Below are 27,474 nucleotides of genomic sequence, written 5' to 3'. Positions count from 1 at the left end.
TGTCTTCCACTCTGAATATCAGTATAGAAGTTGATATGACATTTTAATCATGTCAGGAGAAAAACATGCTTTCAACATGGGGATGCATTGACTGGCTTTTTTTATGACACTATTTTTATTGTTGTTATTATTTTCAGTATCTTTATTGTTCTTAATTATTTCCCCCCTGAGACATGATTTTAAGCTGCTTGGAGCCTTTGGGAATCAATGGCATATATATATTGTAAATATATAAACAATTAAATACATAATTTACAAAAACAGGGCAATAGTATGGCCTGACTTATATTATCACCTTTCGTTTGCAGTCTTTGTTCCACTTTCAAATATTAAATATCAGTAATACCAGAAAAATATTGCTTATATTTGATTATAGGCAATTCTGAGTCTTCTGGCTATTACAATAATTAGCTTCATGGAGAATGCCAGCTAAAAAAATCAAAATGTAAATCCTTACAAGACATTCCTTTTATTAAAATTAAGCCTCCATTAGAACTCAAGGAAATATTTCTATCTATCTATCTATCTATCTATCTATCTATCTATCTATCTATCTATCTATCTATCTATCCATCCATCCATCCATCCATCCATCCATCCATCCATCCATCCATCTATCTATATGTGATAAAGAAATAAAAGGAGACTAGAGGGAAGCAGTATGCTCCCTCCCACATTGGGCAGACCAGGTGCTTCGATAGAAAAACACTATATATATATTAACATAAGTTCATTAATTTTAGGTATTTTAAGTATTCGTATAAACTGGAAACATAACAATATGCCTAATAAATAATTCTGGATGAAATAAATTGATGCTATTCCTGATAAATCTTTAGTAAAATTTTTGCAAAGAATTTTGGAGAGGAAATGGTTTATAAAAAAATTACCATTACCTATGTGGGACAATATAATCTTGAACTCATTACCTGCACGTTTAGTTAACAACTTTGTCACTTTGTTTTAGACGGCTTGTCTCATTTTATTTGTGCTATCAGAAAATGGCTGTTAAACATATATTGGAAAAAATAATTGTGAGACTCAAGAATGTGGAATCTTATTACCTCAACCTCATTAGCTATTGAAACTACACCAACCTTTGTTGTAGATCAAGGGTGTCAAACTTGCGGCCCACAGGTTGGATGTGTCATGTTTTGGCCACGCCCATGCCCAGTTTAGCGAATGGGAAAAAAGTTGTGATACGTCACATGACGATGTTTGACACACCTGGTGTAGATGGTTGGGAACTGTGTATTATGACCAGTACAGTAAAAATGAAATATGTTGCACTATGTTATATTGTACAATACAAGTGGAAGTGGGCTGACATATCCTTCATTGAAAAAATACTCTCTTATTTTTATGGCCATCAAGTACTATGTTAAAACCTTAAATGACAGGGGTGGATTTTTATCACTGAACAAATATTTCCATAGAAATTGGGAGATGTTCTTGCTACTCAGGGGACAGAAAGCTTTTGGGTCAGCAAAGCACTTCTCAAAGCTTTTAGTCGGATTCATCTTCTAGAAATATTGGCATGGCTGCCTTGAGGGCTTTCACAGGTTGTTCCTCTGTGGATGTTTGTGTATTCATGCGTAGTCTGTATCTTGCATTGATTGGTAAGCAGGCCACCTGGAAAAGCCATAATTGATCTTCCATAGGGTGAGACTGGTTCAATACTTCAAGAATAGCTGCTTTGCAAAGTTCAGCACTTGTAATTAATACCTGGGCAATCTTTTTCTGACCTGCTCCATCATAAATGGTACATTGACTGATGATGGTCAGTTCATAAGCATCATCTTTGTTATTTTAAATATTCTTAAATATTTATTGTAAATATCTTTAATTTTAAAATAGGACCAACAAAAGACATACACAGAGACACAAAAAGAAAATACAAGAGAAAAATCCTTCAACAGTGAATTCTGATTGTTACTGGGAAGGTAACAAATATTGCTGAAGCTGTTTCCTGTTGGGATGACTGGCTTGGAAAAGTAATTCAGCCTGCATATTTTCAAATTCCAGTCTCTTTTAGAAAATACCTTTCTACATTGTTAGGTATATAGAAACTGTATGTATGTATGTACGTACATATGTATGTGTATGTATATATGTATGTGTGTGTGTAGACATGTATAGATATATTTATTACTAAACAAAGATCAAATGAAAATGAAAATGTTGGATAACCATCTGACTGAGATGGTGTAGGGTTTCCTGCCTGGGCAGGGGGTTGGACTAGAAGGCCTCCAAGGTCCCTTCCAACTCTGATGTTATGTTAAAATTTGTGAAAGACTGAAGAGAGCTTATCCTATTCAAGGCATCATGTTGAATAATCTGCGACCTCATATATCCTCTTCTATCAGCTGTATAATTTATAGTGTCACCTAGGGTTTATCCGTGTGTAATCTGTAAGAGATTTAGATCTTTTCTGTTAGAGGAATTAGATATGAGAAGCCGTGTAAATTTAGGTTCAAAGGACTGCTAACTCTGAACTGAAATGTTCAGTGAAATATTTTGCTGGCTCAGCCTTTTGCAGCATCAGGGTTTGGCTTTGTTAACTCAAATTTTGTAATATGCTATTTGAATTGTCAAGGAACTTGGCCAACTGCCTAAGTCAATATTTAGAATTAAATAGATTTAAGAGAGTTCTTCAAACTTTTGTGACAGTGTAACAATCCTATGTACCATAGTAATATCCAGATGGATATTATCCATCTGGATATTACTAATATCTAATACATGTAAATGTTACTGACCACAGCAAATTTTTGAATGATCCCAGTTATGAATTGAGGTGGATTTTCTTAATGATATTACATCTCAAATCCATGAATTGTATCTCAGAGAATGGTTCTATAGGAGCTGCTGTGTTTATATGAGCTATTGTTCAGTGAGGCTGAATAGCTAAGTCTGGGTTCTAGTATTATATGAGAACAGTAAAAGAAATTTAATATAAGAGTAGCAGCACCAGCTTGAATGATGTTAGAGGAAAATAGAAGTATTAATGTCTAGTTCTACATAATTACTAATATTTTATATATTTAAATTATAATTAATACCTGCTGGATTTATATTGAATTTAACTGAATGCAATCTACTATACTAGGGATTATATGATTGTCTACAACAATTCCTAGAGGTTACTACTGAACTCATGTTCAGTACATGCCTTTTTATAAATGTCATTCTAACAGCTAAGTACATGGAACATTAAAATAAAAACATTTGTTCCAATTCACAACAGTTCTATTTATAGCAAAGATTTTATTGATACTACATATAGCAGCACACAAAAATACATAGGTGCAAGAAAGCCTGCATTGTAATTGAAAAGCTGTGAGTATACTTACTTTTTAAAATTCCATGCTGAGTTTCGCAGAGAAATTAAGGCAGTATAGATGTTTTTCCCCTCTTTTCATGCTTGCAACAGTTCTGTTGAAATCATTTGCTGTAGGTCACTTAGGGAACCTAACAGTTGAACAAATATTCAAATTAGTATTCTGTTCACTAGACCATATTTACAGTAATAATAATAATAGTAATAATTCATCTATCCATTATTGATGAGAAATACCAAATTTTGCAACAACATGCTTCTTAGGATATTTATTAATAATATACAGCAGCTCCACTTGCTGGTTCCCCATTATGAAAAACAGCATCCACAGAATTCATGCAACAGAATCTGCTTATGTGAATATACAGCATTTCAGGGTTCTCTGCACATCTGTTTCTCATAAGTTGTTGGCAGACCTGAATTACATACAAAGAAAATTATGTTGTTTTACAGAGTTTCGTCAAGCAGAGAACATTGATTTGCTTTTGTTTGTCTTCTGTGCCACCAGAAAAAGCCATACTTACCCATCACAATATTCTTTTTGAGGATAAATAATATTATATAAAACAGAAAAAAATAGTAACTTTTGAGCAAAAAAAAAAAATCAAAGATAGGAGATAGGAGAAAGAAAAGAAAATTTAGCTGCTTTGTATTAAAATGATTTACTTCTCCATCGCTTTCTGTCTTGGAAAACTTTTCTTACTTTCACCATGTCCATACACTGATAACTACACACACATTTTCTCTGTCTGTCTGTCTGTCTGTCTGTCTGTCTGTCTGTCTCTCTCTCTCTCTCTCTCTCACACACACACACACACACGCGAGAGAAAGAGAGAGCATGCACAATTAAGTATGGAAAAGAGGAAAAAATGGAAACGAGTCTCACGTATATCAGGAAAGCATAGGGTGGTAATTTAGCATTGTCTTCTTACAACGGACTTTGTTAAACTGTTTCAAATATTTCAGAATAGAAATCTGTATTTAGGAGAAAATGAATAAATCAATATGTTTGCTGTTGAAATATTTTTTTATTTTATTGTAGACAGCTTTGGGAAGAGAAAGAAAGAGACAAGTCATATCATAATTCAGACATATTGCAATTTTTTCAACATGTTTTCCATCTGAATTTTCTGATTAGGTCATGGCTAGCATGCATTTTCATTTGGTAATTCCAGACAATTTTCTTGCATTGTATATAACATAGCAATGTTATTGTGGATATAAAGTATCTGGTAGAACATATTTTTGCAATTTATTTGCATAACTTTTAATTAAAAAAATAACTGAGCGTTAGTGTTTTATCAAAGAGAAACAGACCTGATAGGTGTTGCCAGAAATCACAGAAAACTCTCCAAATAGAGATTATCTATATTGTATGATATGCAAGAAAAAATAGTGGTTAGTGTGCATAATTGTTTTGGCTTCATTCAGATTTGTCTATACCAACAATTTATTTAGTTGATTGCCTGCCATTAAGCGTGTAGGTTTTGTGCACCACTGAATCCATTTATGCTTCAAACCTGCCACCTTTTGATTGACTTACCGAATTATTTTTGCATATCTTAAAACTATTGACAATTCTTATTTAATGAACATGCAAAATATTTTTTAACATTGTGGAAAATAGTAAAAATGGATTCTCGGTGCATAACCAATTAGAGGATGTGGAGCTTATTCTCCTTCTTAGCAGGTTTAATCCCTATTACAACATTGATGTTTTCAAGGAGCAGTAAACATGAACATTGTTAGCTTAATTATACTGTCTAGGACAGGGGTGTCAAACTCATGTCGTCACGGTGGCGTCAAGTAATGTATCGGGACCTTTTTTCCCCTTCGCTAAACTGGGCATGGGCATGGGCATGGTCAGCACGTGATGTATCCTGCCAGTGGGCTGGGAGTTTGACAGCCCTGGTCTAGGGCATGACAAATTTTTCAACTTTCAATTTCCAAACGTTAGGTAAAGGTAAAGGTTCCTCTCTCACATATGTGCTAGTCATTCCTAACTCTAGGAGGTGGTGCTCATCTCCATTTCAAAGCCAAAGAACCAGTGCTGTCCAAAGACATCTCCATGGTCATGTGGCCGGCATGACTCAACCGCAAAGGCGCACAGAACGCTGTTACCTTCCCACCAAAGGTGGTCCCTATTTTTCTACTTGCATTTTTTACTTGCTTTCAAACTGCTAGGTTGGCAGAAGCTGGGACAAGTAACAGGAGCTCACCCCATTACACGGCACTAGGGATTTGAACCGCTGAACTGTCAACTATTCGATCAACAAGCTCAGCGTCTTAGCCACTAAGCCACTGCGTTCCAAACATTAGGGGTGCTCAAAAGTTTTGACATGCCTTAGGGATTGTAAAGATATTTTGATTACTTTCATATAATTTTGATGTGCTTAGTATGTAACAACATAAATATAACATTTTAACATTTTGTTTGTTTCATTTAATGTACAGTCTTCACATGCAGAGGGCCTAATCAGAGTCTATAGCAATTGGTCAAAGTAGAAGTGGCATTCTGTTTATACATGTGTTAGTAGGACAGAGGTCTCCAAACCCTGTGCTGTGGCCCAATACTGGGTTGCAGCCCATTCAGAACTGGGCCATGCAAGCAGCAGGTGATTTGTGCAACAGGCAGGCACTCTCATGCGCAGCAAATACCCACCACTCGCACAAATTGAACTGCGCATGCACCTGCCACTCAAACAGAACCATTCTCTCCCCCCCCCCCCGCCGGTCCACAAAGCCTGAACGGTTAGGGACCACTGACTTAGGGTGCCCTGAACAATAATAGTGAATTAGAATTTATAAGTACAAAAGAAATAATATTAAAAAGTACATTGTACAATAGATTCAGGCAAAGATTCACATCTAGCTAAGAGAAATAGTAGGAAGTGGCCTTAAATTAGCAAATAAAGGTGACAGAGCAAATCCCTAAATCTACACCTTTTTTTTAACCTAACCAATTTAGAAGCCAGCAGAGATGTTAAAACAATTTAAAAACAAGTCAAGATGCCAATAGCAATTTTTGTATATACAAAAAAATGTTGCATATAGAAAAAAAATTGGATATACAAAATGAAGTTTGGCCTATTAAACTTTGCAGAAAGGATTGCTTTTTTCCAAACTGAATCAAACGTAGTTTTTCTGCTCTATCCCTCTCATCTGTTATATGTCAGTTTTTCATTGCCACAGTTTTCTGAGAGGAGGATCCAAGATGGCAAGGATGACACCCGTTTTCTGTGTGTTCCTAAAATTCTTTTTTATCTTATTTTACTCATATTTTACCTTTTACATAATGTATATGTTACTGTCAGCATGTGAAATTAGGCGTTTTATAGAGTGCCTAGAAAATCTGTAGAATGCTGAAAATGAGATGTCAAAGTATGAAACACTTAATATTTCATACATTTCCTAGGCATTCTATACAAAATATAAAATATTCTGGCAAAATATAAAATATTCCTTCTAAAATGGCATTCTAGCTTTCCTTGTGCAACAAGTATATACTGGTCTTTTTGTCTTGGTTTTTGTTTTTCAGTAAGAAAGTCCTGAACTTTATTTTGCATTTCTTTCATTTTCGTATATGTTTTTTTCAATAAAGGTTTAGGTTTAGGTTTGGACTTAAGGTTAGGGTTAGACCTAACATAAACCTAACCCTAACCCCAACCCCAATTTTAAGCCTTTTCATAACTGTCTTTTAATACTTGCTTAAATAGATCTTGTCAATCTGCATAATGCCTAGATATTATATACCAGTGATGGCTAACCTTTTTGCCATTGTGTGCCAAAAGCGTGGGGATTGTGGGGGAGCTGTGTGCGTGTGTGGCCACACCCATAATTTAATCTGCCCTGCCCCCCGTGCATGGTTGTATCCCTGCACTCCCCCCCGCTTTTGCCATGTGATGGCATGGTGGGCCTGTTTTTCACCCTCACCAGGCTCCAGAGCCTTTCTAGGAGCCTGGGGAGGGCAAAGACGGCCTTCCCTTCCTCGGAGGCCCTCTGGAGGCTAGTAGCAGCTCATTTCCCAACTTCCAGTGGGCTCATAAGGCCCAAAAATCATCTGGCTGGCATGCGTATGCATGCTGGAGCTGAGCTGGGCAACGCTCGCGTGCCCACAGATATGGCTCCACGTTCCACCTGTGGCACGCATGCCATAGGTTCGCCATCAAGGTTATATGCAGTAGGACATGTTGCACCAATTCATCTTAACACTGATGATTTTTAATTTTTAAACACTTTGTGGAATAAGCAAAACAGTGGAGAAAATAAAGAAGTGACATAGAATGAACTCCAGAACAACTGTCACTTCAAAGCCCTCAAAGCAGCCAAACTTTACCAACCATTTAACTACAAAGATTGATTTAGTGTAAATAAATTTATTAATAATAATATTTGCATGAATCGACTGGATGTGCTGGAGTGGGATTCACAAATATTACAACAATTTTCCATAGCTTTTCCTACCAGAAATTTAATGATGAAACCTATGGATTGTTGCACTATTACCTTAAAGATAGATTTGCCAGAACTATCATCAACTGATTAATTATCTTATTTTTAGTACTTTGAGTTTGGCCCCTAAATAATGACAGTAAACATATTTAAGGACTAACTGTGATTTTCTTTACTAATTCTATTGTTCTTTCTAACTACTTACGACATAATCTTTGTAGAACTTTATAGAACCACCATATATACATGCATGTAGGTACCCTTTACTTTGCAACTCTTTCAGCATTTATATGAATCATTTCTAGTATTTCTACTTATTTATATAGAGCAGAATACTGCCTATGAATAGGTTTCATAGGCTTTTAAGGAATTTCCCCTGATTTTTGCTGATAGTGATCATAACATAGGGTTCTTCCAAAGTGTAGCCCATTTCTAACATCTTGTCAGAAATAATATGACTTGTGTCTGAATCCTATACTACTTTGAGAGATATTAGTTAAACTTCAACAAGTTTTAACAAAATATATTTTGGCTTTTAGAGGTTTAGAGGAATTGAAGTACCATAAGATTTTCAAAGATTGCTAATGGTCACAGTACTGCTACCTTACACTATTTTTGTAGCCAAAAGTCTCATATTGATAAGTTGAAATCAATTAAGATTGATACATACAAGTTTCTGCTTTAAAATATAGTCTGAAATTATTTTATCATTTATAAAGTAGTCCTTTAACCTACATAGATTTTGACCTGTTTGTCTACTAATAGGTAGCTCTGCTAAACTGCTTAGGAAAGATTCACAACCCATAATTAACATTAATAGGCAAGAAGATAGGACTAATTTTTCCCCAGTATTTTCAAATCTTCAGAGAACACTTAAGATTTTAATATCTGTCACTTTCAAAAAGAATCAATTCTGTTCTTTGATTTCTCTGTCTCCATTTCTGCTCAATTCCTCCGTGTGTATGTAGTGAAAGTTGAAATGATATAAAATGTGAATATTTATTTAGAAAGTCCTATCCTCATTTGGGTGGTTTCAAAGATAATAGGTTTTTTATTATTTTCAATCTATTTTTGTGGAATAAATTTTTTTATAAGCATTTGCTGACGAGCATTCAAGGTCTTAGAATTCAAAGATATTCTCAGATATTTTGGAACTAACGTGACAACTTTGGAAATACTGATAATTTTTGGGCAGTTTATTTCCACAAAAAGATCATTTGCTAGATTTTTAAAAATTGTTTTCAATAAGAGATTATAATTTATTTATTTATTTTATGAAATTTATATGCTGCCCATCTCTCTGCCAAGCAACTCTGGAGCTAATTTAACATTACCAAATTAAAACGTTGGAATACTAATTCCTAGATATCTTACTGACTTTACATAGATTTTCATGTTGCATTGCTTCTTAATTTCTTTATGAATCTTAGAACCTATAACTGGTTAAAAACTTGCTAGTTTTTAATAGTTTTTAATTTCTTGAATAAATAATTAACAATTCTTGTTGGGTAAAATAAAAGGAGTGCAGCATACATATAGTACTATTTTGCAATTGTTCATTATTTTAGATACGTCTTGGCCACCCCTGCTCTATAGCAGGGGTGGCAATTAATTTCCCCAAGGGGCCACATGAGAATCTGGGATTGTCATGGAAGGCTGCCACCACTGCCCTGCCCACCACCACCCCTTCTCACCCGCTTTTTCTCTGCTACCACTGCCCCACTTTCTGACAATGCCCCACCCTACCACTGCCTCTCCATTCCCTGCTGCTGCCTCCCCACCCCCTGCCACCACTACCCTATTCCCTGCCTCTGCCATTTCCCCCATGGCCAGTGGTGGCCCACCCCTGTTAATGTGTCCCCCTGCTCTGTAGATAATATGTACAGGTGACAAAGTTATAAAGGGTAGCTCTGTCTTGTCCTTATATTGATGTGGAATGTTTCTGACTCAAAATTTTTAATCCTTACTGTAGCATTTACACTATTATAGTTTAAAAAGAAATGAAAAATTTATAACCCAAATTATATTTATTTAACTTTTTTTCCCCTAGGAAAGACTATTCTAAATGAATATAAAGGGTTTGTATTATGCATTGGGAGTAAAAACTGACTTGTATTTTTTGGTTGTATTTAATAAAATGTAACACTTTTCTAAAATATCTGATTAGTCTTATCCAGTCTAAGTTAATGCATTCTTTTATTAATCATTGGGTCTCAATGATTAATTTAAATCTTAATTTAGCAGTGAGATTGTTCTGTAATTAGGTGCCTCTGTTGGATATCTGTTTGGTTTTAGTATGGTCATAATTTTTTAATTCTGCCATATATCAACTCTTTGACACCTTTAAGATTAAAAAAAGATATTGGTTTCCCTGTCAGACATATACGAGTCTAGGACAGGCTGCTCAACTCCATTTCTTGGCCAAGGGAACCAGTGTTGCCCAAAGACAATTTCCGTAATCATGTGGCCTGCATGGCTATACACCAAACACATGTGGAATGCTGTTATTTTCCCAAGGTAGTGGTACCTATTAATCTATTCACATTTACATGCTTTCAAACTGCTAAATGGGCAGGAGCTAGGGCAAGGAATGAAACCATACTCTATTGCATGGAGCTCGGGTCTCAAATCCAGGCTGTTGGCTGTCCATCTGAGAAGCTGATTCTTTAAGATTAGCAATATATAATTTACATAAACAAAGAGTTTATGTTTGTCTTTAAATATTATATACAAAGAATCAGAGAATCAGGTCCTAGTGATTTTATTAACCTTCAAGTTGTTTATGACACTGAATATTTCTGATGGGTAGTTGTCTCTATTCAGTGACCTCCTCTGATCTAAAGAAATAGGATTTAGTGTTATATTCTTAAGATAGTATCCTTAAGATCCTTAAGATATATTCTTAACAGAGCCAGTTTGGTGTAGATCAGTGGTAGTCAATCAGGTCCCTACTGCCCACTAGTGGGTGTTCCAGCTTTCATGGTGGGTGGTAGGGTTTTTTTCTGATACTGAAGCACTTTCCTTTTTTTTAATTTAATTGACTTTTAAAAAAATTTTCATAGCATTATTTAAAAACATTTTCATAAAATTCCCCTGACAATTTAAATTTCTGAAAATATACTATTTGTATCGCCCATGCATAAGTTTAGTTCACGTTACGTAAGTGAAACTAAATGGCGCTATAGTACGACCGCAAACAAAAGACTTTCGTCCCAGAACAGCTCACGCATCTCCCCCCACACCACCCAGCTGTAACAGACAAGCAGAGCTGGTAGCCAGCACCCCGCCCCTGCCAAACCCAATCCACAATGTGCCAGAGGCATGCGCAGACAACGATACATGGCACATTACTGTGGAACCGGTGGACGGTTAGAAAATTTTACTACTAACAGAGATACAAAAGTAGGCGGTAGGTATAAAAAGGTTGACTAGCCCTGGTCTAGACAGTTAAGGCACCAGACAAGAAATCTGGAGATTTTGAATCCTTAGAATTTAAACATGAAAGAAAGCTGGGTGATTTTGGGCCAGTCACTTTTTCTCAACATAGCCCAACTCTCAGGTTTGTTGTTGTGAGGAAAATAGGAAGAGGAAGGGCTATTATGAATTATTTATGTGGAATAATAAAACATAAATAAAATGTTCATCTATTTCTTTTGATTCTGAGTTATATGATCTAGTCAGTGCCTGATTAATAGGAACTCATAATGTATTTATTTCTTTAATGTTGTAAATGATTTGCTGTTATTTAATAATAGAACACATTTTTACTTCTTCATAGTTTCTTTTCAGCACTAATGTGCTGAATGTGCTGAACCTAATCTGAACATTTATCTTCATATCCATAGTATTTTTGATTTGTGTGTAACATTGTCTAAATCCACTAGTTGTTTTAATTTTTTTTTCATTTTGATAGCTTCAATTTCCCCCCATCTTTAGACTGTTGATGCTTCTGCTCTTCACATTTCTGATTGAGTGTACATATATTGAAATTTCCAATTGAGACAGGAGTCCTAATTGCAGCCTAAACTTACTTCATTGTCACTTTTCTGGAGGAAGTAAACTTGCATTTGGTAATTCAATTTTTTAAAATTTCCAAGTTACATCATATGATTTATACAGGACTTGAACACATTATTACTGTGTTTCTACAAAAAGAAGGCTGGGTCTTATTTTCTTTTGAACCCCCCAAAAATGGCTAGGCCTTCTTTTTTGAGGGTTCTAATTATTGACTCATCTCACAGTGGTGGCACCGACAGCCTCACCCAGCAGGAGCCTGCTGCTGATCCACTTCTTCTGCGGCCACTTGCTGCCACTCGCATGTATCACCCTAGCTTATGTTTTGCATCCAGATGCCTGCTGGAAAGCATCTGCAGCCAATAACAGAGCTCCAGATTCAGAGCTCTCTTACTGGCTGCAGATGCCTTCTGGCAGGCATATGAAGGCAAAATGGAGGACAGGATGATGTGTGCAACTGGTGGCAAGTGGCCGCCGAAGAAGCGACTGCAGAAGAAGGCAAGGCAGGTGTCGGGGTGTACGAGGCTTGGTAAGTAGGGCAGCTCCATCCCTCCATCTCCATCCCAGCTTATTTTTTACCTGTCTGCCTCACCCCACCTCCTCCACCTGGGATGGGCGGGTCTTAATTAGGGCTAATTTTGTGGGTTAATTTGATCGCATGCACTCAAAAACGTGATAGGGCTTCTTTTCAAGGTGGGTCATATTTTTGGAGAAACACAGTATTTACTTGGTTTAAAATGTACTGTAACTGTGATGATAACCATGTACATTATTCCTAGATTATGCAAAATGGGTTTTCCTTTAGTTTCATGGGCTACTAATTTGCTCATAAACCTAAAAATGAATTTAAAAGCTCTAAATGGCCTGGAATCAGAATGCTTAAGGAATTCTGGCAACATACCAGTGCTGGCTTTAATTTCAAGCCATTTATCATAAATTGTATAATGTTGCGCATTATATATTTTGTATTATTAATAAATAATATAAGCAGAATATGTAATTCTGAAGTTCTTGTTATGTATGCTTGCATGATTTACATAGATATTTTAAGTAGAATACTGGAACACTGTTGTTAGTATTCATTTATCTTTCTAATTATTTGGTGTGTAATTTTAGTTCCAGTTGAAATGAAAAAGGTGAAATGAACAAATTCAAAGTATATTGGACGTGGCTTTGCCATATCATGTTTTTCAAGTGGTTCCAAAAATATTTTGAAGGGGAGCTTTCATGACAAGTGTACTTGGGTTTGTGTGAATTCTGTATGTTTTAGTAGTTTTATATATCCTTCAGGCAAGTATATAAATTGTAATTTCACTAGTTGTATATAGTATGCATGTTAGGCTCTGATCTTCGTGGTTCTAGTCTGATCTGTATGATCCCTAAAACTTGTCTTACCAATATTGTTGTAGCTAAATGTGGCTACTGTTTAATAAGCTTTTGATATATTATGTTGTTGTCTCTGCTTACATATATTTGCTAGATAGATAGCATATCTTTTAACAGTTGAAAAGCAAATATTCCCTGTATTTATGTGAAATGCAATTTATGAAAACTTTTTGGATTTCTATGGCTAGCTAGATTTATATGACATTACATATAAAAACTGCAGTTTTATAAACATTTTAGAGATGCAGCAATATGAATGCATAAAAATCATAAGGAGTCCTTTTATGCATAGTTTATGATATTCATACATATTTATTGAGAAAGAGAATTTTACTCAATCCATTTTTGTCCGATGTGCATTAGCCTGCAAAAGCATTTAATCCTGACATAATACTGAGTGGCAAAATTAGTTTGCTGTAGTATGTTTTGCTTGCTGCACAATCATCATGTCTCATGAAATAATAATTCATTTATTGTATTTTTGTCAGTTTTTGAAATATTTGGGTCAGCTGCAGTCAATCTACCTGCGCATCTCCAAAGCCCATAAAAGAGTAGTACATTATACATTATACACACACACAATTCATATAGATGCATATACAAGTAGAAATCTTCAAGTTGGTGATAGCTGCATATTCTATTGAATGATGATAACGAAACACAGAGGAATTTTGGAAAAATCGTTCAACTTCCTAAATGAATGCTATCTAGGATGAAAAGCTATTTTCCTAAGACACAATACTTATGTTGGAATAAGACAGGAAAGTATTGAAAAAGTGATTGGATTATTAAGAGATCTAAGAACGAATGAGAACTGTGACTGCTTCTTGAATATTGTTTCGAAATAGATCTGTTTGTTTTGAATACACAATTCAAGCAAATGTCTAGTCGTATATATGCATGATAAGTGACTGGATTTAAAACTAAAAGTGTGATTCATTTGACTGTTTAAAATGAACAGTTGAAAAAATGTGTAGAATTCATGGGGAATAGAAGTTCTGAAGGGCAAAATTGGGATAAAATGAAGAAAAGGAAAAAAAGTGAGAGTTAAAATAGAACCTTTGCAGGAAGATAAAATATGAGTCCTGAATGAAGAAATGTAAGATAAATTATCTCTCAACCAACCAAAATTGAAAGTAGACAAAAGGAAATAAGAAGCAGCTACTTTTAATGCGGTGCAAAGAAATTTTGGAGAAATGTGTGGAGTTATGCTATGGTAAAGAATGAAAAAATATCCTTGGCTCAGGTAACCCTCAATTACTCATTAAGGGACTGTTACAAAGGAACGGAATAAGGGGACATACACCATTTCTCATAGTGTATGGCTATCACTGGCTGTCACAGTGTTACCCCAGACATACTCAGGATTCAGGCACTTGGCAAGTGGTTTGCAACTACAATGGCTGCAATATCTACGATCATGTTCCCTTTATAACATTCACTGCTGGCTCCCAACAAGGAAAATCAATGGGAATCTGGCAGGTTATTGCAAATGGTGATCACATGATATTGCTACCATGCAGGATCTGCCTAACAATGGCAAATAAACCTGTTACAACTTCCATCATAAATTGGTGTGGTCATGACTGCTTCACTTAGTGACGGCATTGCCACCTCCAATTACTATAGTTAAGCAAGGACTATCTGTAGAATTCTTTATTGAAAGAGATTATATATGTGAACAAAAATGCATACAGGTAATCATTATGTGCAGGGGGTCTTTTCCAGGGTTAAACTTCAATAACTTAATTGAAAATAACAATGCTTTGTCTATGGGAATTTATTTATTTAAATTTATAAACCCACTTCCCTCTTCCTCCTATTAGCTATGTACCTACATTTTCTCATCTTTTGCTGCTTGATTGCAACGGCTCTTGGTAGTTTCATGTGGCCTCCTCATGGCAGCTGCCTTTTTCAAGCAACTCCAAATCTCAACCATCAAATGCTCAGTCTTACATATTGGAAAAAAGAACCTAAACACTAAGTACAAGCTTGATGGACATTACCTTACTGATGACCTCCACCCTGTTAAAGATCTTGGAGTTTTCATATCAAATGATCTAAGTGCCAAAGCCCACTGTAACTACATTGCAAAAAAGGCTTTAAAAGTTGTAAACCTAATCTTGCATAGCTTCTTCTCCAAAAACACTACACTACTAACCAGAGCATATAAAACATTTGCTAGACCAATTATTGAATATAGCTCAAGTGTTTGGAACCCAAACCACATTTCTGACATCAATACAATTGAACGTGTCCAGAAATATTTTACAAGAAGAGTACTCCACTCCTCCTAATACAACAAAATACCTTATGCCAACAGACTTGAAATCCTGGGTTTAGAAAATTTAGAACTACACCGCCTTCAACAAGACCTGTGTTTAACTCATAGAATCCTCTATTGCAATGTCCTTCCTGTTGAAGACTACTTCAGCTTCAATCAAAACAATAAAAGAGCAAACAATAGATTTAAACTTAATGTTAACCTCTTCAATCTTGATTGCAGAAAATATGACTTCTGTAACAGAGTTATTAATACTTGGAACACACTACCTGACTCTGTGGTCTCTTCCAAAAATCCCCAAAGCTTTAACCAAAGACTATCTACTATTGACCTCACCCCATTCCTAAGAGGTCTGTAAGGGGCGTTCATAAGAGCACAAATGTGCCTACCGTTCCTGTCCTATTGTTTTCCTTCGTTATATCCAATTAATATAGTTATTACATACTCATACTCATATATATGCTTATATATTGTATAATTATTTCATGCTTATGCTTATATATACTGTGCGACAAAAATAAATAAATAAAATAAATAAATAAAGCCTTTCTTATCTGCTTCATATGGTTCACATCATTTGTCCACTCCACGGAGTTTTGTCATGAAGCTGCTGGAATGACCTATTGATTGTGTCGCAAAATAGTGAGCGCTGCCTGAAGACTGTGATTCAGTACAACCACTATGAATGGTTTGCAGGCAACATTAGTATCCAGTGGTGTAATTCAGCAATGTGATATCATTTTTTATTTTGCTAAAACTATAGCTAAGAGTTTCATAATGCAGTAGTGTGATGACAGTTTTTGTTAAGCTTCATTACAAACTTTTCATAGGAAAAAGACCATGTTAGTTTCATTTAGTTTATGTTAAGATAAATGGACAAGCAATAACTAATTTCTTCCATTAATTTTATTGCAATGTTGGTTTGGATCCAGCTCATTATGGTTTGTAGTAGGTAACTCCCGCTTAGATATGTTTCTGTGCTGTTTCTAGTGGAAAGAAATTGAAAAGTTATTCTCTTAGAATAAATAATATTAGTACCTTTGAACTGCATATATTCTAATGTGTGTAGCCAAAGGTAGACAGGAAACAGGAGGATACATAATATAAATATGTTTTTCTAAGTTAACTTGTAGTTTTAGGAAGACGTTCATCATTTAGTGTAAAAATAGCATACTTTTCCCCCATTTGTTAATACACTAACAACAATACAGATAGTCCTTGACTTACAACAGTTCATTTAGTTACTGTTCAAAGTTACAACGACACTTAAAAAAATGACTTATGACTGTTTTTCATACTTACAACCGTTACAGCCTCTCCATGGCCACATGATGGAAATTCAGATGCTTGGCAACTGGTTCACATTTATGGTAGTTGCAGTGTCCCAGGGTCACACGATCACCTTTTGTGATTTTCTGATAAGCAAAGTCAATGGGGAAGCCAGATTCATTTAATAACTATACTACTAACTTAACAACTGCAATGATTCATTCAACAAAAGTGGCAAGAAACATCGTAAAATAGGGCAAAACTCATTTAACAAATGTTTCACTTAGCGAAATAAATTTTGGGCTCAGTTGTGGTCGTAAGTTGAGGATTACCTGTATAGACTTCTGCAAATTTTCTAGTAATTATTGCATCTCTACTATATCAGCATCTGCTTTTTCAGATTCATCATCTCATAAATTGGGTTCTTCTGTTTTTTCTTACAGACCTTACCAAGAGAAACCATTTTCAGCCATTTCTATGATGAAACCTAGTCTGGTATAAAATGAATGAGGCTGAAGTCACCCTCAATTATGGATGCTGATTGGATGACTTTGAACGGGTGACTTTCTCTGTAGGCTTGCCAACTTCATAGGTTGTTTTGAAGTAATCTGGAGGAGGAAGTGCTATTTCTACTATCCTGCGCTTTTGAAATTGGAATGTAAATCTAGTGAATAATAATATTTTGTTTTTATATATTCCCTATATCCCTATTTTTCTTTACTGATTTTTCTTCTTTATAGCTCTATTGAGTCATATTAGAAAAAATTAGCATAAATATACATTTTCATTTGAAGGGTAAGCATTACCATTAACTTTAAACTTTAGGCTTAACAAATGAAAAATAACTAACAAAGATGTGTGCTTCTTGACAAATTTGACAAAGTCTTCTGGTAAGAGCAGAATGGGATTAGGGCATCTATCCCTACCCTTCTTGACCTTCAGCAACCTTTGATACCATTAATCCTAACATCCTTCTGGTCTGGCTTTATAGGTTGGGAGTGGGCACTAAGCTGGTTCTCTTCTTTCCTCCAAGGCCTGCTTTGGTGTTGACTGGGGCAAGAGGTTTCCCCCCCCCCTTTGGCCTCTATATTGTGGGTGCTATAGGGGTCCCCTGCTTTATTTAACATCTATATGAATCTGTTGCGCGAGGTCATCCTTGATCATGGAGTGAGGTATCACTGATACCCACCTTTATATCTTCTCCCCTTGGGAAGTACTACTGCCAATGTCCTGTCTCGGTGTTTGGAAAATGTAGGGATATGAATGGGGAAATACAGGAGTCATCTGAACCCTAGCAAGACTGAATGACTTTGGATTTTAGGGCCACCTGGATCTGTAAATTTACTATCTTTGTCTCTAGATGGGATTGCACTTGCCGAGAGAGAACTGGACTTACAACTCCTGCTCAAAGAGTAGGGGACAGTCATGACAAGGAGGGTACAGCTTCCAGTTGTGCATCAATTGTTCCAATTCCTGAATCATGGGTTCTGTGCTAAGTCACTCATTCCCTGTATGGATTAATGTAATGCATTCTATATAGAGTTACCTTCGAAAGTATTTAGAAGCTTCAGTTGGTACAAAATGCAGCAGTATGGACAGTTATATCTGGGCCTAGATGTGCATGTTACTGCTCTGATCTGTCAGCTCATTTGTTACCAATTTACTTCTGGATCTAATTCAAGGTGCTAATGGTAAAAGCCCTGTATGGCATGTGACTGGAGTATTTGAGTGACTGCTTCTCCCCATCAGGTCCAGCAGAAGAGGTTTGTTGCGGATATATATATATACACTAAAGGTTAGTAATTAGGCAGATGCATACTTTATAATGCACCACTTTATAATGCCTTGGTAAGGCCACACTTGGAATATTGCATTCAGTTTTGGTTGCTACGATGTAAAAAAGATGTTGAGACTCTAGAAAGAGTGCAGAGAAGAGCAACAAAGATGATTAGGGGACTGGAGGCTAAAACATATGAAGAACGGTTGCAGGAACTCAGTATGTCTAGTTTAATGAAAAGAAGGACTAGGGGAGACATGATAGCAGTGTTCCAATATCTCAGGAGTTGCCACAAAGAGCGAGTCAAACTATTCTCCAAAGCACCTGAGGGTAGAACAAGAAGCAATGGGTGGAAACTAATCAAGGAGAGAAGCAACTTAGAACTAAGGAGAAATTTCCTGACAGTTAGAACAATTAATAAGTGGAACAACTTGCCTGCAGAAGTTGTGAATGCTCCAACACTGGAAATTTTTAAAAAAATGCTGGATAACCATTTGTCTGAAATGGTGTAGGGTTTCCTGCCTGGGCAGGGGGTTGGACTAGAAGACCTCCAAGGTCCCTTCCAACTCTGTCATTATTATATATTACTTAAAAGTGTTTGGATCTTTACACAGCTGCTTTAAAAAAAATTAGTATCTTTGATTATCGTGGCATGACTTCAAAATTTCATATGACTTTACATGCAGTAAATGCTGCCTGCCACAGCCATGATCTTTTAATCTATGCTGTAAGGTTTCAATATTTAGCAGCATACTTTGGGTCTCTTAATAAGATAAAATGTCAATGTGACTTCATGATGGAGAGTATGGTAATTGCCAATTTTTGGCAATTGCTCTGGTGCTAATTGCTTTTAATTGAACTTGGAGAAAAGGACTTCCTTTTAGCATTTATGAATACCTTTTGCACATTTCTCTCAAGAGCTTGTTTAAATATGCCTGTTAAATAGTCTGCTGAAAGTAGTAAATAAAAACCTCAAAAAGTAAGGGAAGAATTAAGAAATTAATATCTTTCCTTCTCCCTTGGATTATTTAAATTCTGAGCATGGTGGAGTTTTATTGTTAGGTTTTTTTTGTAATTGTGGTTGCAAATATTCTAAAATATTAGGAACTGAAGTCTGAGAAATATATGGAAGGGAAAAAAACAAAACAAAACTTACAGCTGAAGCTCAATCTCCTAATCATAAAAAGATATGTAAAATATCATATCATTATATGATTTCTTTTTTGTGTGCTGTATATGTTTTCTAGCTGTTCATTAGCTTTGTTTTCTTGTTAAAAGAATTATAATGTTTGTTTGAGAATGATACGTGCAAAATACCTAAATTTAAGGAACAGACAAAAATGATGGTTTTTTTTCTCCAGTGTTAAAGGTTATGGAAGTAATACTTTCTCCTCCTCCCTTCAGACTACAATCTCAGGCTATGAACTGGACCCAGTAGGTTCTGTTTTATTCATGCACAAGGCCGAATGATGTGCTTTGAGCAGCTTGGATGAAAAAGGCCAGTATCATAAAAACTGAAATCCAATTCTTGCTCTGTCTGAGATGAGCCTCCCCCCCGTTGTTATTTTTTAATCCTTGCGGGCTTAAAAGCAGTTTGTTAAATGAATTGGGTCACCGAGATATGAACTTCTATAGCTTCTGTATTTTTATGGTGCTTTCTATACCACCATAATAGTAAAACTCAAATAGAGTTTTATTAAACGAATGCATTTAATTAAGGAAATGGGTTGTATTTTTAAATTTTTTAAAGTTTAAATTTTAAAGTTTTCTCTGCCCTATGTAGTAAAGATTCATTCCAAACCTTCAACTTGTTTGCCATTAGAGTTGCCTTGTAAATTTAAGAGATTTGCATTGTAAAATGTGACAGCCTAAAGCCAAAAATCTATCCTACGTGTCTATTCCAGCTCTTTTGGTCATCAGTCTTGTATTTTCCCAGATAGCAGGTTATTATACCTTCTTTTCTTTCCCCCAGGTGATTAAATGTCCCATGAGTTTGTGAATTTGGAGTTACAGTATCTATCATTATTCCCAATGCTTCCGCCTTAATTGCCTTCAGAGATTGATCTGCAGTTAGTATCTCTGAATGAACATTAGATGTTTTTAATTCAAGATAAGTGAAAAGAATAAAGCAATCTCTTCCTGGCAAACTGCAACCTGGTAAGGAGAAAAAAAAAACCCTTTGCACAAAATTTGGTACCTCAAGCTTGTTTTGCAGAATAAGCAAATCTTATTTAATGGAATAAATGTGAAATTTAACAGTGGGGTCTGGGATCCCAAATGTATATGACATTTTTGGAAGTTTTTAGGGCATTTAAATATCTGCTCAGAGTAAAACAAAAAACAAGATGGGCAGCAAATAAATTTAATAAGTAAATATGAATATATTCAATAAATATGTAGTTATTATCTAAACATTCAATAATGCATTTGACTTGTAGTAAGCAACAACTTAGAAAAGACATTTTTAAGAAATACTAACATTGTCTCTTGAGGAATGTACCCAGGTGACAAGCAAGGTTGGATCTTTCCTTTCTGGCTAATATCTTAATCTCCTTTACTGTAGTTTGTCAGATGGCAGTGCTGTACTATGTCGTCCAATAACTCAGAAAATGTCAATATTTTCTAGAAATCTCAGTTCTTCATTTTAACTTTACCTGACTAAAGGACGGGGGAGGACCCATGAAGTTACAGGAAAGGGTTGCTAAAATCTGAACAAATTCTGTTGAAGAACAACTTTTCAATAAAAGATACTTTTTGAATAAAAAGATTCAAGAATAAGTTTTATATCCAATAAGATATCTGACCTCCAAGAACAGAATCCTTCAGATAAACTGCCGAGAGTACTACCTATTGATCAGGCTGGTATTTTGAGGATAGCACATGATTGATCAGCTGCTGAGGACACTGAAGGCTCATATCTGCTTTCAGTGAGAATGGATAGGATTCTCTACTATATTTATGGCCATGCTTCTGAAAGGAGTTAAGTTGGACAGCTATCAACCATAGTGGATATGAACCATGTAAGATTACCTAAATGTAGTATATTATTCTAGGTTAGTAGCATTGCATTTTGGATATACTAACATGATGAGTAGCTGGTATGAATCAGAACAATATGTGTGTTAATTGTCATCATAATTATCTGTGCTACCAACTATCAGAAGCCTGTATTCTTATTGAGTTGAGTGGAGGATGGGTGTGGAGTTTGAGTTGATGACAATTGTTTTGCTCAATACCATACATTGTTTTAAGGCTGAATTTTGATTTTTCAGAAGTTGTACCTGGTTGGGTGAGTAAAGACGGTTAACAATAAATAACCCTTGTAGTGCTAGGGAAAGCATTTATTATACAGTGCTGTAGCCAACATCCAACTAAACTATGAGAACAGCAGTGCTAACTTCTACATCTTGAATTTATAAGTTTGCTACTAATTTAGCACTGCTCAAACAGTGATCTCTGAAACTTAAACAAGACAAGTTTATTGACAATTTTGTAATGAAAAATGTTTGGAAAAATCTATGAGAAAGTTGATTCTATTTAAATTGATTTTGTGGGAAGTTATAATACAATTAGTGCATTTACTTATGTCACTTGTAACAAGTAAATTGAAAGAACAAGGAATACTTCATTGCTGTGGTCATTATAGATTTCCCTAATGACTGAACAAAATAGATGGGTTATTAAAATGTCTTATCTGTTATATTGCTTTGTGAAAATATTGTGTCCTTATTAGTAGGAAAAAGAAATAAAATAAGCAGCTGACCACATTTCCAGATTATATGCATTTTATTTAATTTCTAGGAGGAAGATTTGATGGCCAGATTTCAAGTGTGCAAACCTGAACTAAAGCAAGGGTGAGAAAGCTATAGTCCTATTAGTAATCGTTGAAATCCATCTGCATCAGGAAGCTCAGCTAAGTATAGGATGATCAATTCTTCCTCTAAAACTTTTAATGCAAAACACTGAATCTTGCCAAAAAAGAAACCTTTCAATTAAAATCTCAGATATGGAGCCTATTGGTTTATAGGAAAAATCCTTGGACCATAAGCTGAGTAGATCAGGAAACAGAAGGCTTCCATCACAAAAGCAGAGTTGAGACATTGTGGCACAAGCTCCACCCCTTCATATGCATATCTAGTGTTGGAGAAGGATGACACCACTTTCTTGATTTGCTGAGTCCTTAATTAAAGTCAACAGTTAAACTTTTTTATTGGAACTAATGGATAGACAGAAAAGAGTTGTAAGATAATTGCTGCAAGACTATTATATGCAATACTACCCCCAAAAGACTCTGTACTACCCCCAACAAAGGAATGTCTGATGAAGATGACAGCAGTAGCAGATATGTCAAAATTGACTTGTTTAATTAGAAAAAGGACAATTACTACATTTATTAGTGGCTGGAAACCCATTATAGGCTTTTTGCTGGAAAAAAAAAAGAATGAACTTGTGACATATAGGTTTGATGATTAGAAAAGGTATGGAAAGCAGGGAATTACTATATCTTCCTCTTCTTTCTTCTTCTTCCCTTATTTTTCTTTGTACATTTTCACTTATTTAATACTCTTCTTTACTTGCTTTCGTCTTTCAACGTTTGTGTTTTCATTTAATTTTTCCCCAATAAAACTTTTAATATAAGATGAAACCTTTTTGTTAAACTTTCTTACATTTTATTGAGAAATTGTAGTTTAATAATATATTCAAATTTCTACCGGTATTATTAATTCATCAGACTAAGAGGGTTAAAACTTTGATGTTCTTCATTTTACACCTGCCAGGAAATTTCTCTTACATTCTGTTTGATCAAATTCTCTTTTAAAGGGTAATAATTAAATTATCCTTCCTCACACTTGCCTAGCTTTGAAAATCAGAAGATTAGCCTGATAGAATAAATGCTACAGAACAGGGCTGTTAAACTCATGGCCCATGGGCCGGATGCGTCATGCGCTGGTCTTGCCCATGCTTGGTTTAGCGAAGGGGAAAAAAGTTCCGATATGTCATGTGATGACGCCATGATGATGTGAGTTTGACACCTCTGCTATAGAATGTCTGAGTTTGTGTGTCTGTCTGTTTCTGTGTGTGTGAAGGGGAAAAAGAAAGAGAAGGTAATAGAAGGTAACAGTCAGTCTAAAAATGTAATAGATATACATTCTATTGATAGCCAGGTGAGACAGAAATCTAACACAAAGGTGACAGATTTCTGTTATGACTGAATGACAGAATTTAAAACAGTAAAAATAGAAAGCTGCTAGAGAATTTAAAGTGTGCTGGAGTAGGTTAAGTGCATCAATTTTGTTTTGGATGAGAGGAAATATGCTTATGTGACTTTTACCACATTTTGGAATGTCAGCTTGTATTCATTCTGATATACAAACCATTAAAGAACAAAACATTAAAAAACAAAACAAAAAGGAAGGAACCCATTTTTCAAAGCATTGGATGTTAAAAATGTAAAATGCATGTTCTGAACTTTAGTCTAAATGTCAAGTGAAATTGCAGGGTGGAGAAAATGAAAATGCAAATGTTTAAGACAAAAGTTCCAATGTTCACCTCTTATGAATGCTTTAAGTGTTGTTCAGGTGTTCTGATATTAGGAATATACATATAGGGACTTTCCTGGTAAGCCGTCTCCTACACTGATGTCAGTCAAGATATGCAAATTTTCATAGGAAGCTGGTCACTCAAATGATGTCATTTTCCTATGGATATTTCCATATACTGTGGTATGCACCAAGATTTTTATCTTGTAAATATTCACACTGAACTGTTCATTGGAAATAACTGCTTACCACATTACCTTAGCCAATATCAATAGAAAATCCCAGGCCTTTAAAAAACAATAACAGTGTATTAACATTTAGGGGATGAAGTAGTTGAGGGTTGTATCTTCTACTCCAAAATCAGAGGAGATAAGTAAATACAGGTAGTCCTCGACATACAACTATTGATTTAGTGACCATTGAAGTTACACCACCACTAGAAAAAGTGACTTATGGGCAGTCCTTGCACTTTTGACTGTTATACATGGTCATGTCAACAACATTCAAGCGCTTGGCAATTGGCATGTTGGCACAACAAAGTTGGCAATTGGCCCAACTGTTGCAGGGTTATGAGATGACCATTCACAAACTTCCCAGCTGATTTTTGACAAAGCAAAATCAATGAGAATAGCCATATTTGTTTAACCATAGCATGATACACTTAACTGCAGTGATTTGCTTAACAACTATGACAAAGAAGGTCATAAAATTGGGTGCAACTTAATAACTGCCTTTCGTAGCAACAGATCCCAATTGTAATCATAAGTTGAAGATCACATCTAGATAATTATGTAAATAAATAAGGTGAGCTTCATGCTATATAATTAAGACAAGATGTCATTTTACTCTTAAGAATTACTCTATTAAAATTAAAGAATCAACAAAGTCTTCATTTCTTTGTAGAGTAAACCACTAAGTACCAGTTGTGTCTCATGCGTCAATGGCTGATTGTAGCAATTTAAATGTTTTTGGAGGAGAAAGAGTTGTGTAGAACTGCCATTATGTATAGTTGTCTTAATGGCATAGGCTAATATTTTGCCACCACTACCCATAAAAAATAATCTGCTTTGTATGTTTTAATTCTCAAAGTAGCACACTGTGATGCTAAAAAGAATTAATGTGCATGTTAAGATGCCTTGTTATTTAATTACGTTCATTAGTATCTACGGAGAGAAATGGGGGGGGGGGAAATGACAATAAAAATATAGTTGTGAGGGACAGGTATAATTAACACTTTTGCATGAAGACATAATTGTGAATGCATTGTCATGTCTGGCGGCAACAGGCAGTGGCGGTGGCAATCCTGCCGCCTAGAACAGCTGATTGGTGCCGCACCAACTTCCTTCCCCCCACCACAATATTCACTCTATAAGACTCACAGACATTTCCACCTATTTTTGGGGGCGAAAGTGTGTCTTACAGTCCAAAAAAATATGGTAATTACCATTCCAGTTATGACATGTTGCCCTGTACAATGTTGTATTCCTTCCTTGCAGAACAGAGATTGAAGAGGAAGGGATTGCAATAGTATAAGCTATTTGATTTTCTACACATAGAAAACAATGTGGTTGTGGCAGCAGCCCAAGGCTGAGAGCCATGGACATGCTATGCAAACATCTTGCAGTACTTCCTTGCAATTCCTGCAAGGAGTTGGGGAAGTAATTTCTGAAGGCAGTCTCTCCTTTGCCTGACACATTCCTCCTCCACAGAACAGAGAGATTGGAGAAGAAGGGATTTCAAGAGAGTAAGCTGTTTGTAAGTAAGCTTATAAACCTTAAAAGTAATGTGCCCACACTGGCAGCAGGAAAGGAAAAAATTAGGCAAATAAGAGATTACCTATAGAAATTTCTTGTTTTCCCCCCCTTTCTGTCCCCTTGCAGAGTGGAGAGATTGAAGAGGAGATTTCAAAAGAATATGTCAGCTGTTTTCTTAGCATTTCACAGCTTAATTATTGGGCTGCCAGCACAATCACCTTGCTTTCAATGAGTACAAGGCAGTAGACAGGCAGTTGAACATTCCAAGGGGTGATGGTAGTGATTAGGAGTCAAACAAAGGCTAAAGTGTTAAACCGACTAGTCTTGTCTCTTTCCAGTTCAAAAACACAGTCACGGTCATGTAATTTCCCACTTAGTGAACATTTCGCTTAGGAGCAGAGTTGCCGGTCCCCTAATTAGCATCATTAAGAGAAGACTACCTGCAATTGCTGTTTTGTACACAAGGCTATGTTTTGATAATTTATGTTCCAGAATTTGAATAGATATATCTTCAAGAAGGTATATTTTCGATGACAGGGAGGTGGATGTGAGATCCAGTGGCATGGGAAACAGGCCCAAGGTCTGCAGGAACCCAGAGAGGTAAGAAGTGGAGCATGGCATGCCTCGGGGTGGGGGAGACCTTGGAAGGCCCAGGGTGGTACATATATGAGCTGAGGTGATGCTGAGATGCAGTCCTGGGCCTTCCCTACCCCACCCCATGCTCCATTTAATGACCCATGCTTAATAACCACAGAATTAAAACATGAATTACAGTTCCATCCTGTGTCTGTATTGGAAAGGAGGTTTCTAAATAGCACCTACAATAATTAATTTTGAAGATATACTCATGAATATGTTTTTCTAATGTTTTAGTTGAATAATATTAGGTAACATGTGCTTTTGTTATTAGCAATATCATGCAATTTTTAAATATTAAGTGACAAATCTGTGTGAGATCAAAAGAAGAGATATGCTTATGCTTCTGAATGATATCACCAGTCTAATAAACATATAATCCATACATTAAGGAAATGGTTAGCTTCAATTTAATTGAAATTATGTTTTGAGTTTTATTTCAAGCCTAGCAAAGGAACTATGATGTACTGCAAAACAGTAGCCATTGTGACTTACTATAGTTTTCTAAGATAAGTAGGTATACCTTGGAATGGAATTGTGATTTTGAGGTAATAACAAAATTGGTTTAATTTGCAGTTTGATCTAGTGGTTAAGGCACCAGGCTAGAAAGCAAGACACTATAAGTTCTAGTCCCACCTTAGCCATGAAAGTCAGGTGATTGACCTTGGCCCAGTCACTCATTTCAGCCCAACCAACCTCACATGGTTGTCATTGTGGGGAAAATATTAGGAGGAAGATCTCTAATTGGATAAGTTTGCTGTCTTGAGTTATTTATAAACATAATAAATGTGGGATACAAACAATTAAAAACACAGAGACCATTATATTTGCCCATCATAACATTATTTAAGCAAAACAAAAGAAAAAAGAGGAAATTTTAAATCCACATACAGGTCTCAAGCATAAATTTTGTTCTTTCTAAAATATCTCTCTAAAAAAATAATAATGTAAAATTGCTAAGGTTTCTTGTTCAGCTGTTTGCTGTCAGCGAGGTAATATTAAACAGAATAGGACTACATTTG

At 35.6% G+C, this 27,474-nt stretch overlaps 1 protein-coding gene across 5 annotated transcripts in view; it reads left to right on the top strand.

The window, feature by feature from the left end:
* The window catches only part of PRR16 (proline rich 16), a 146,906-nt gene that overhangs the window by 10,998 nt on the left and 108,434 nt on the right, over nt 1-27,474 (top strand). Inside the window, exon 2 of one of the 5 annotated variants that reach the window (XM_058168474.1) lies at nt 22,324-22,376. The exons of 3 other annotated variants lie outside the window; for them this stretch is intronic. The gene's annotated coding sequence lies outside the window, so the exon portion shown is untranslated. Of the gene's footprint in view, nt 1-1,975; nt 1,995-22,323; nt 22,377-27,474 lie in introns of those variants that run through there. One more of the 5 variants, XM_058168478.1, reaches the window with a different exon arrangement.

This window comes from Ahaetulla prasina, chromosome 2, assembly GCF_028640845.1.
Source record: "Ahaetulla prasina isolate Xishuangbanna chromosome 2, ASM2864084v1, whole genome shotgun sequence".
Lineage (NCBI taxonomy): Eukaryota > Metazoa > Chordata > Lepidosauria > Squamata > Colubridae > Ahaetulla > Ahaetulla prasina.
Note: the sequence above shows the minus strand (reverse complement) of the source record. Positions and strands in the feature narration are given on the sequence as shown.